Here is a 12438-nt window from a genome sequence, read left to right as displayed (position 1 = left end):
ATTATTGTTGTATCTGTATAAATGTGTATATGTTTTGTTTCATGTTGGAAAAAATTAAATAAAAAGATTTGATCCAAAAAATAAAAGCTTCAGTTTTATATACAAAATGTATACACATTTGTGTTTTTTATATATATATATATATTTTTTTTTAAATAAAAAACAAATAGATAAATGTGTATATGTTTTGTATATACAACTATGAAACTTTTGTAACCTTTTGTTACCTCTGAATTATGTTTTTTTGTTTGTTTTTTTGTAAATAATGTATGACACCACAAAGGGAAATACTTCTGATTGGCTTATTTAATAGTACCACTTTTTCAGGTAACAACCCTGGCCAAACTGCAAGGAGTACCTACTGTATGTCATTTTCCTAAATAACATTACAGACAGCCAAATCCACAAAAAAGACCAGGCAAAACGCATTTTCCATAATATGAAACCTTTAAATGTTATTCAAAAACAAACTCAGAGTTATTGAATTCTTCTCTTTGAATTCACACTCTCAAATGTGACCCAGAGACAATTTGGTGCAACTCCTTGCAAATGTGCAACAAGATGGAGCTTTATTTATCCCCTTGGGGAAATGTGGAAATAGGATAATCAAATAAAATACAAGAAAAAGGTGGTCTGATCTGCACTGGACAGGTGGGACATATACTGACTATATCAATAATATGTATGCACGTATGTACAGCCCATCCTGGAATAATATACTCTATCCTGTCATGTACACATGTATACCGTACTTTTCGCACTATAAGCCGCACCTGAATATAAGCCGCACCTGAATATAAGCCGCAGCAGCTAAATTAAATGATGTGTAGTGGCTACTGGGACATAATTCACGGCATCCTAGCCTTATGTGGTGTTTACTACATCTCCCGTGATCCTTAGCGGGGGATGATGTAGTTTAAGAGAGACGAATGAAAGATGAATGGCAGTGTTGTTGTGCGACAGTAGAGTGCGTAATAAAATAGTATTTTTGCATCGGAACACGGCTCCGTTTTCACTATCATTACCGCATTCCTACATCCCTGATTTTCTCTTGGACGTATTTCGGAGATTACATTGAACATGTCAAATGAACAACAAGACGTGGATTGCAGATCTTTGAACGCCGTTTCACTCAAGCTGCCGGAGTTTTGGGAGCAGAGCGCTAACGCTTGGTTTGCACAAGCTGAAGCCCAATTCGCTCTCAGGGACATTACCGTGGATGCCACAAAGTACTACTATGTGTTGCAGCCCTGACGAACTCAACTGCCGCGAGAGTGGTGAGTTTGCTGGAAAACCCTATACACATGACAAATATGTTGCTATAAAAACACACCTGAAAGAGGCTTTCGGTCTGTCTGAATCTGACCGTGCTCGCCAGCTTCTCTCTCTACCTGGACTGGGTGACTCAAAACCCTCTGAACTGATGGATCATGACCATGGGCCATGTTTTCTATTTAAAGAGCTTTTCCTGCAACAGCTACCAGACTGTGTTCGTTTACCTATGGCTAATTCCTTCAAAACTGACTTTCGCCAGCTAGCTAGAGAAGCAGATGTATTTTTCTCAGCTGGGAAGAGGTGTGTGGCAGCATCAGCCTACACCATTGATGAGCAGTTGGTCGAGGGCATTTGGCAACCCCTGGCGTTCTTCAGCCGACAACTCCGTTCCAGCGAACAGAAGTACAGCACCTTTGACCGTGAGCTCCTCACCCTGTACTTAGCGGTCAGACATTTCCGTTTCCTGCTGGAGGCTCGACCTTTCACTGTTTTTGTAGACCACAAACCATTGATTTTTGCTATGGCGAAGGTGTCCGAACCATGGTCTGCCAGGCAACAACGCCATCTGGCTTTCATCTCTGAGTTCACCACTGACATCCAGCATGTGGCGGGGAAGGACAACCCCATGGCTGACTGCCTCTCGCGGGCCGCCATTGGTGCTGTCCACCTGGGAATTGATTACGCCCGTATGGCTGCGGATCAGGTTTCAGACCCAGACATCCAGGCATGGAGGACGGCGGTTACTGGCCTCCAGTTGGTGGACGTCCCCTTCTTTGATGATGGCACGACGCTGCTATGTGATATACAGTATCTATGGCGCAGCCAAGGCCAGTGGTTCCACAGGCATGGAGACGACAAGTTTTCGAGGCTATCCATGGCATCTCGCACCCGGGCAGGAAACCATCACAGCGTCTAATGGCAGCGAAATTCGTCTGGCCCAGGATGAAGGTTGACATTGGGGGTTGGGTCAAGACCTGCATGGCATGCCAACGCGTGAAGGTCCATCGACATGTCAAGGCCCCGTTGGAGCGGTTTGATGTGCCTGAGAGGCGTTTTGACCACATCAACGTGGATCTGGTGGGACCCCTTCCTCCCTCCAGGGGGTACACTCACCTTCTGACGATGGTAGACAGGACCACCCGTTGGCCAGAGGCTGTCCCACTACTACAGCTGACATAGCTCGCGCATTCATCAGTACCTGGGTCGCCCGGTTCGGTGTTCCCTCTGATCTGTCCTCTGACCGAGGGGCCCAATTCACTTCCGCGTTATGGACTTCCATTACCCAGCAGTTGGGTGTCTCCCTCCACCGCACTACGGCCTACCATCCACAGGCCAATGGCCTGTGTGAACGTTTTCACCGGTCGATGAAAGCTGCTCTCAAGGCCGATCTCCGAGGCGACAGCTGGGTCGACAAACTTCCTTGGGTGATGCTGGGGCTCCGTACTGCACCTAAGGAGGACCTTCTTTCATCTTCAGCTGAGCTGGTATACGGCCAACCCCTCCGTGTCCCAGGGGATTTTCTTCCCTGTGTTACGGCCTCCTGGTCAGCACTGGAACAGCGGGATGCTCTGCTGGACAAGGCCAAGTCTTTCTTGCCCATCCCCACCTCGTGCCACGGCGTTCCGAAGGTAGGTAGCAACGTTAGCTCTCATAACGATAGAGCCAGTTAGCAGCTCCAGGTACATATAGGTAGCAACGTTAGCTCTCATAACAATAGAGCCAGTTAGCAGCGCCGGGTACATATAGGTAGCAACGTTAGCTCTCATAACGATAGAGCCAGTTAGCAGCTCCGGGTACATATAGGTAGCAACGTTAGCTCTCATAACGATAGACCCAGTTAGCAGCTCCGGGTACATATAGGTAGCAACGTTAGCTCTCATAACGATAGAGCCAGTTAGCAGCGCCGGGTACATATAGGTAGCAACGTTAGCTCTCATAACGATAGAGCCAGTTAGCAGCGCTGGGTACATATAGGTAGCAATGTTAGCTCTCATAACGATAGAGCCAGTTAGCAGCGCCGGGTACATATAGGTAGCAACGTTAGCTCTCATAACGGGATCATCTCTATGTTCCCCGGGTCCTATGTTCCCCGGGTTCTATGTTCCCCGCTTTGATTGATTAATAGATTGAACATTTTATAAATTTTTATTATTTTATTAATTATTAATGTCCGCCTTGTTTCGAACGGTTAAGCTTAGGCCCTCTTTCGAACTGGTTAAAGTTAGCGTTTGGAATCAGGGCTGGTGGTCTAAAATTTTCAATCAATCAAAGCGGGGAACATAGAACCCGGGGAACATAGGACCCGGGGAACATAGACATGCTCCCCTCATAACGATAGAGCCAGTTAGCAGCTCCAGGTACATATAGGTAGCAACGTTAGCTCTCATAACGATAGAGCCAGTTAGCAGCTCCAGGTACATATAGGTAGCAATGTTAGCTCTCATAATGATAGAGCCAGTTAGAAGCTCCAGGTACATATATGTAGCAACGTTAGCTCTCATAACGATAGAGCCAGTTAGCAGCTCCGGGTACATATAGGTAGCAACGTTAGCTCTCATAACGATAGAGCCTGTAGTGGCCTCTTCCTGGGGCCGCTTCTATTGGCAACCGGGGAGGTGATCCGTACACGCTCCATCCAAATAATAGTCTCCACACCTTGAGTTCCGTTATCAGATACCACAGATATCCGATTTATTTAGAATATTTATGGTTTACATGGGAGAGGTGATCAAAGCAATCCTATTGTTCCTATAAGCGTGGTTCAATTCAAAGAGAAGTTCAAAGCATTTCTAAAGCGGTCAGAAAATTGTATGCTTTCCCCCGGCTACACCACCCAGCTGATTCCTATCACCAATTTATGATCTCCGCCACGCTGTGGCTGGTCCACCTCAAGTTCAAGTTCAAGTTCAAGTTCTTTAATAGTTGTCATACAGAAGTACAGAATACTTTCATACAAAATGCTTCTTACTGTTACGCTCCAGAGACTGTGCTAGACAAGATAGTATCAAATAACATAATAACATAATATAGCATGAATTTAGAAGAAGAAAATGAGGTCACAGTGTTCGGTATAGACATATGTACAATGTTCTGAGTTACCATATAATATACAATACACAATACTATGCAGTGTACTAGTGTACAGTACTATCTAGTGCAAAGCAGAAATGGGATGAGGTACAATTTTAGGTACAATTTACAGTAAGGTGTACGAGTTGTAGTGCAATCCTTCATCCATAAATATAAATATAAAGTGTGGGGAGTGGGTGCTACAGTGTGTTTGTTTAAAGTGGGTGTGTGCTATAAGTGTGTGGAGTGGGTGCTACAGTGTGTTTGTTTAAAGTGAGTGTGTGCGTGTGGATGTGTGTGCTATGTGCGTTTGGTGGTTGTTGTTGTGTAGTGTTCATTCATTGTTCGTTTAGCAGCCTGATGGCCTGGGGATAGAAGCTTCTTCTGAGTCTTTCTGTGCTCGCCTTGAGACTCCTGTATCGCTTGCCTGACCGCAGCAGTTCAAAGAGGCAGTTGTTCGGGTGACTGGAGTCTTTAATGATTCTCTTAGCCTTGCCCTTGCAACGCTTGTAGTAAATGTTCTGGAGGGTGGGGAGCCCCCCTCCAATTGTGCGTTCGGCTGAACGTGTCACTCTTTGTAGTCTGCTTTGGTCTTGTGCAGTGCTATTCCCAAACCAGGAGGTGATGTTGCCGGTCAAGATGCTCTCTATTGTACATGAGTAGAAGTTCTTAAGGATCTTCTGGCTGACTTGGAACTTCCTTAGGCGCCTGAGGAAGTAGAGGCGTTGTCGTGCCTTCTTCACAACACTGTTAATGTGTGTGGTCCATGTCAAGTCCTCGGATATGTAGGCTCCGAGGTACTTAAAGCTGTTGACTCTCTCAACCGGTGCCCCGTCGATGCTGAGGGGGCTGTAGTCCTTGACCCCCGACCTCCTGAAGTCCACAATCATCTGACAGGTGATCCACCCACAGTACAACAGAGTCCATTCAATTGGCTACACAGATAATCATAATATTCCCATAAATCATATCCTTCTATTGGAAATAATAATAATAATAATAATAATAATAATAATGATAATAATAATACTAATAATAATAATCTATAACAAAAACACTCATATGGCACTTACACCGGCCCCTAATTGTGTCTACACAATTATAAAACAAATAACATGGTCAAGTGAGTGTTCATTATAGCTGGCCATTCTTCTTTGAAAGACCATATTTCAGTCTTCTGGACATTCCTCGTCACAAAATAACAAATCTTCAAGTCGATCCACAATCCACTCCACTCCAGAGTTTGCCATGGTGGTGCCTTGGAATGATGATGTGAATCAAACACCACCCATGTTCTTTCCACTCTGTTTCTTTCTTTTATGATACACCCTGTGATGGGGTATGTATCAGACACGGCCATCTTTCCTTGGTTCTTGAAGAGGTACCTTCTCTGTGGTCTTAGATATTCCATCCTCTGTCTTCTTCGATCTTACAGTCTTCTCTCTGCTCTTAGATCTTCCTGTCTTCTTTTGCAGGCTCATGGCTTGTTGTGTCGCCACCTGTCTGTACTCTGCATGGTACCCTTCATCCTTCCTGAGCTTCTTTTGCAGGTGCATGGCTCGTGTCGCCACCTGTCTGTTGTTGGGCGTCATCACATCTCCTTTTCGAAAGGAGAGTGGCAAGTTATTCTGACCATCTTTTAAGTTTATCGAACTGTTGGTGATGGCTTTGGGTCTTCTTGTCACATCCACTGCGTTGATGTTCAGTGGACCATAGACCGCCCATCCCAAGAGTGACCTTACGGCATATGGTCCGTCATCCTAGCTGTTCACGATCTGCCGAGGCTCCATGGCTCTCGGAGTATTGACTCCAATCAGAAGTTCCACATCTGCGTCAATGTGAGTGATGTGAACATCCTTCAGGTAGGGCACATTTTTCAGTTCCTCTTGAGTAAGGATGTTTTCTTTTGACACTGGGATTGCTGGTTGAGTGTATAGCGTAGGCAGTGCAATAAATGTGTCGTCATTGATGTTGCTTACCTCCAGGCCTGAGATCTCATATGCTGGGACATGTTTCTCTTGTGCCATTGTTTTAAGGAGAATTGATGTTTTCCGGCGCTTAGCATTCAGCTTCCTCATGAGGCTCTCTGTGCAAAAGGATGCCGAGCTGCCATGATCTAAGAAGGCATATGTAGTCACATACCTACTTCCGTCAGCCTGTTTCACCTTAACTGGCACGATGGGTAAAGCACAGTCCTTACTGGCCCCATTATCTTTACCAAGCCTCACCAGAGCACTACCCACAGTCTTATCGGTTAGGGATGCTGTCCTCTCCTGTTGATGTGATTTCACCTTCCATTGATTTGTAGACCCGACTGTTCCTTTTTACCCATCAGGTCCTTCCTTGTCATCTGTTTCTATGTGTAGCAGAGTCAGGTGTTTTTTCTGGCAATGCTGACAACTCATCCGCTGGCTACAGTTCCTACTGAGATGTCCCTTGGTGAGACAACCAAAACAAAATCCATTCACCTTTAAGAACTCTATTTTGTCCAGATATTTCTGAGCTCTTATCCTCTTGCAGGCTTCAAGTGAATGATCGCATGCACAGTATAAACAAGGAGTTCTAAAAGCCTCAGAGCCATCTGCCTTGTGTCCCACATCACTGACTGTAGACCATTTGCTTGTGACTGGTGTCACTGTCGTGACGAAGCTGCTTCTCTCCTTAACCGGTGCAGCCGCTGTTCCTGCTCTTGTTTGCCACCCAGAGGCTGCAGTCTTGAGGTACCTTGGGGCAGCTCTGTCAGGACTGTAATCCTGAATATTGCCCCACAGTGGGTCGGAGGCGATTTTGGCTTGTTTCTCCAGATAAGCCACAAGATCTTTGAATTTGGCACTTTGCCTAGTGTGCTCCTGGATGTCGTAGGCCGTTGACCTCCACCTTTCTCTGATCCTAAAGGGTATCTTGGATAAGATCAGTCTCAGGTTAGATGGATTGTCCAGCTCATCCATATAGTGAAGCTCCTGCATTGCATTACTGCATCCTCTCAGGTAGAGGGCGTAGGCGCGCAAAGCTTGACTATCCTCCGGTTTGATGCTGGACCAGTCCAAGGCCTTCTTTATGTAAGCATTTGTTATTCTTATTTCATCTCCGAAATTCTCTTTGAGCAGTCTTTTAGCTTCCACATATCCATCATGTGGAGGCATGTGTAGGCAGCTCCGCACAAGATCTTTAGGTTGATCTGTGGTGTATTGTTCCAAAAAGTAGAGTCTATCTTGATCGCTGGTGGTTCTGTTTTCTATGCCGTACTCGAAGGCTCGCATGAATCATAGGATCTCCGTCAAACATGGGAATCTCCCTGGTTGGGAGTAGCGCCAGATTCTGCTGTGTGGCAAGTATCTCTGTAATGTCATTCTGTCTTGCCATGACATTTGATAGAACCTGGTCTGTTTGGGTTTGACCCTGTTGTCCTGCTGTAGCTCCAGATGGTTGTAGCTGAAGCTGCACAGGGTGCTGATGCTGATATGGTGCATGTGGTTGTTGCCAAGGTTGTGGCTGAGGTAGCACATATGGTTGTGGTCGATACTGTACAGGTGGTTGTGGCTGTATATATGGCTGTTTGGGTCTCACTGCTTGTGAAGGCCTCTGTTGTTGTTGTTGTTGTTGTTGTTGTTGTTGTTGTTGTTGTTGAGGTGTGTGCGCCCATGCATACTGGTCCAAGAGCTGTCTTTGCACAGGGGTTTTTGGAACAGCATTTATGGATGCATACCAGGCCACGTGAGCGGATCGGCGCGGGCGTGAAATCCGCTCTTCGCTCTAGACGGCTTGTTCCGCTCCGCTAATCGCTCATGTTTACCCCGCCCCCAAGTCGTTCTCCGCTCGCTCACCGCTCACCTTCAATCGAGCGCTCCCCGCTCCCCGCTCCACATCGCTCGGCAGGTTTTTTATTTCTTTTTGGAGCATGGTGTAAATTAGCTCAAACTACAACAGTCTACACCCCCTGGGCCCCTTAACAATTGTTTGTATTGAGCCGTATTGTAATTGTACCCATTCTGCAATGTTAAATTACGTTGTTTATCCATTCACTAGCTCTACTAAGCGATGATAGCTAGCCTAGCCACAATGCTATGGTCGCTGCCATTAACGTTAGCATGTAAGCTAACGACAACAACAATGGCGTCATATACTTTTTCTAACAGGATGTGAGTGACGGTTCACCCTTCTCATTGGTTGAAAATGGCCTTCATGTTTGTACATCGCCATCTGTTGCTTTGGCATTGTACTACATGTATATTACAGAGAGAGATTAGGTATACGGCACCTGTCAACTTATGCAAAACACGCCCCTTTTAATTTGATTGATTGTAGCCACGCCCCTTTTTGGAATTTGGAGCGTTCTGATTGGTCGAGAGGTTTAAGGGGGCGGGACTTAGGGTAGGTTATTTTTAGATGATTTATGACCCCCTAGGGCTTCTCTGATTGGTCTAGGATGTAAGGAGGCGGGACATCCGGTTTTGAGGGAGGGATATCCGGTTTTCGGAAGGGGAGGAGTTTTTTTTTTATTTATTTTTTTCAGAAAGAGTGTATTCCCATGGTTTTGCAGAATATGTATTTCTGTATTTCCAAACGTTTTCAGAATATATCTTCACAATTAAGTTTGACAAGGTTGAATACATTATGTGTATTCCAAAGTCTTAAGATTTTGTGTATTCCAAAAGCCAAATGTAAAATACAATGTGTTTTCTTCAGAAAGTGCATTTATTTCAAATGTGTGTGTGTGTGTGTGTGTGTGTGTGTGTGTGTGTGTGTGTGTGTGTGTGTGTTCAGAATATAGTTTCACATCAATCTTCAGAAGGTGTTTAGTGTATTGTCAAAAACCTTGTATTTCTTTCAGAAAGTGTATTTATTCCGCGCGGAGATGTTTAAGAATCACCACCCGTGCGCCTGTCTCTATCCGTATAGCGTGTAGGCGAATGCCTGCTGCTGCTGCTGCTGCTGCGGGCAAAAGTCATGCAGTACCGTTATGAATGGATCACGACGTGTATGACAGCGTGTCGTGTTTTTAGTAGAGTCTGAAGCAACACTCTTCAATGTGTTGTATTGAAGGCAGTGATGCGCGATGGTGACGGGGGGCTGGTGGTTTTGAGATCGCTAGAGCGTTGTTCTGAAGCCGCATCCCCCCAGCGATGAGTGCAGGTGTGGTAGCGCGATTGAAAAAACAACAACAACACAGTTTTTTAGAATGAAAGTGTAAGGTCTGTCGAGGGATGATAAGATATCTCTCTATGTCAGAAAAGCCTTTTAATGGGGCAGCGAATTCCCCCATGCATGTGTGTGTGTGTGTGTGTGTGTGTGTGTGTGTGTGTGTGTGTGTGTGTGTGTGTGTGTGTGTGTGTGTGTGTGTGTGTGTGTGCTTTTTCAAAACGGATAAGTGTTGTAGACTGAACGACGTCTTACAGTATAAAGTATTATGCATTTATGTGTGGCCTTTATTAAAGAAAAGTTAAAACTTGTGAGCTGAAGATGTCTCTAGAGAGAATGGAAAACCCTATTACCATGGACATCAACGTTGATGAAGATCAAACGAGTATTATATCGATGGAGAGTTTCACTAGGATATTAATAAACGCAAGCCTTATAAGTATATTCTTAGGGGGTGTAATGGGCATTTCATTTAGCGTCTGGAAGGTTTGTGATATTATACATGACATAAATGGGGGCGTGATGTAGAAAAAAAACTATATATATGTTTCTGATCGTGACTGAAAGACTTATGGACGCAATGGCTGACAATATTTGTACACCGCATATACACACATCTGGTAGAATACAGCGTATTAGGGCCTTATTGAGAGCTCCTTACAGATATGGAAGGGGGATTTATAATGAAGCATGGACAACGAATGACGGAATATTGTGTCTGGAATATGAAGGAAAATTGGATAGAGTAGCAATATACAAACTGGGCCCTGAGAACTTCGAAGACGACGGAGAAAGACAGGAGATCTATTTAAGCGTACGAGAATTCTGGCAAGTGAAAAAGAATTCTTTTGAGGCGCTAGACGGTTTGGCCGCCAGAAAACTCCAGGAAGGACAGTTAATTAAACTGTTAACATGTTCCAGTGACGTAGAAGGTTATCTTGTATATTACACAGCAAGTGTCTCTATACAGAGCACCCCCGGAGTTATTGGGGTAGGGGATATGACCATTTTCAAACGGTATGCAAAGGGTCCCTCGAGAGTTCTATTTACAGTGCCTGTGGCTACATGGCTAGAATGTCTCAAAACATGTGGAAACATCACGTGTGAAATGTTAAAAATCCAACAGGATATGGATCATTTAAAAAGACAACTCTTTCCTTACGCCGAGTCTGAGGATGAAGACATCCAGGGGGTTGGGGAGGGGGTGATGGAAGGGGAGTGTCAAGCGTAAAAACAACCTTTAAAAAAGAAAAAAAGTTACAAAGGACTTTTAAAGCTCTTGACTTGACTTGACTAAGCATGGCATCTTTCAACAACGGATACAACATGGAGTCAGCTGTACCAGAATCTGCCTTACTCTACATTTATCCAACGATGGTTACCTACGAGACACCTGATCAATCATCACAAGAGACCATAGCCGATGGAGAGGATGGAGGCACAACAACAACACCAAACGATGAATGGGTATCACACGCACCGGAGATGGGTCTCCCTCAAGATCTGCCAACAGTCGAGAGAGGGCTAAGACTTACAGTACTACCGGTCGTAGTGGATGAACGAGCTGGATTCCTAGATCACCAAATGATAGCTTGCATCAAGTTACTTATGACAGAAGTTTTGAAGTGTTGTGTCGATCTACACCTCATCGAGCATTGCTACGGCTGTAGCATACAACACCCGAGTCAGCGTCAGCATGAATGTCTATTTGAACCTGCTTTGTATTACATGATTAACGAACCAGCCCTAATGACAATGTTGTGGAGTGGTGAGCTGACTCCTACCATCAGTGGTCTCCTAGGACGTATGAATCTAGCCATCCCTTCCCCACTAAGAATACAGGGGATCTGCGAAGGATTGTTATTTGAGTTTCAGTCTTTTAAAAACAGCCAGTGTCTCAAGGATATGGCTAAAGAGATTCACAATGATTACCCAGAGATTGATACTGAGGCTGTCTACGATTCAGTACTGTTATTCATGTCCACAGTGCCAAAACTACCCAAAGTGTACAGAATGTAATTTGTTTATTCCTGAAAAAAAATAAAATGGTGTGTTTTTTAAAAAAAGAAAGGTTTCCTGTTTACTTATTCACTCGTGTATTATAATCCAAAGGGGTTGGTGGTTTTGAAAATATGGATGGTATACTAGCTAAAATATATTATGATCCTGCAAATCCTGGGTCGTTTGGTGGTGTTGCAAGGCTTAGAAAAGCTGTGGAGTTTACCACAGGAGATAAAGTAGGAATAAATGTTATTAAAAACTGGCTAGCTAAACAGGATAGCTATACTCTGCATAAGCCGGCTAGAATACATTTCAAGAGAAACAGAGTATTCGTACCACGGCCTCTTTATCAATTTCAAATAGATTTATGCGATATGCAAAACTTAAGTCAGTATAATGATGGTTTTAAATATTTAATGACAGTCATAGACGTCTTCTCTAAAATGGTTTATGTAAGGCCTTTAAAAAATAAGACAGGTTTAGCTGTTACAAAAGCCTTCGCTAATGTTTTAGAGGAGAGTCAAACGCCTGTAAAAATACAAACAGACGAAGGCAGAGAATTTTTCAACAGACACTTTCTGTTATGGTTTGTAACCGACCCCAATCGCACAACACAAGACAGGTATGATGGTTTGCCAAGAAACAGATATTTATTGAACAACAGGGAAATACAGGGAAAAGGGCACTGTCCCTTTAAGGGAGAATCACAAATACAGGAATATAATATGAGGGGAAGGAAGGTGCCTTTAAGAGGCGGGCAGGAAAAGGGAACACTAAGGGAAAGTAAGGGAACGCCTAAGGGACGGTTAAGGGAACGCCTTGGGACAGAGGAACTAGAGACTAGGTAACCAGGGACAAGGAGAACTAGGGAGAGAGGACTAGGGACTAGGAGAGCTAGGGAACAGGAGAAACGGGGACTAGGGGAACTAGGGACAAGGAACTAGGTGGAACTAG

Source organism: Notolepis coatsorum, assembly GCF_963971535.1.
Source record: "Notolepis coatsorum genome assembly, chromosome: 7".
In the NCBI taxonomy this organism is placed as follows: domain Eukaryota; kingdom Metazoa; phylum Chordata; class Actinopteri; order Aulopiformes; family Paralepididae; genus Notolepis; species Notolepis coatsorum.
This window is presented reverse-complemented; position numbering follows the sequence as displayed.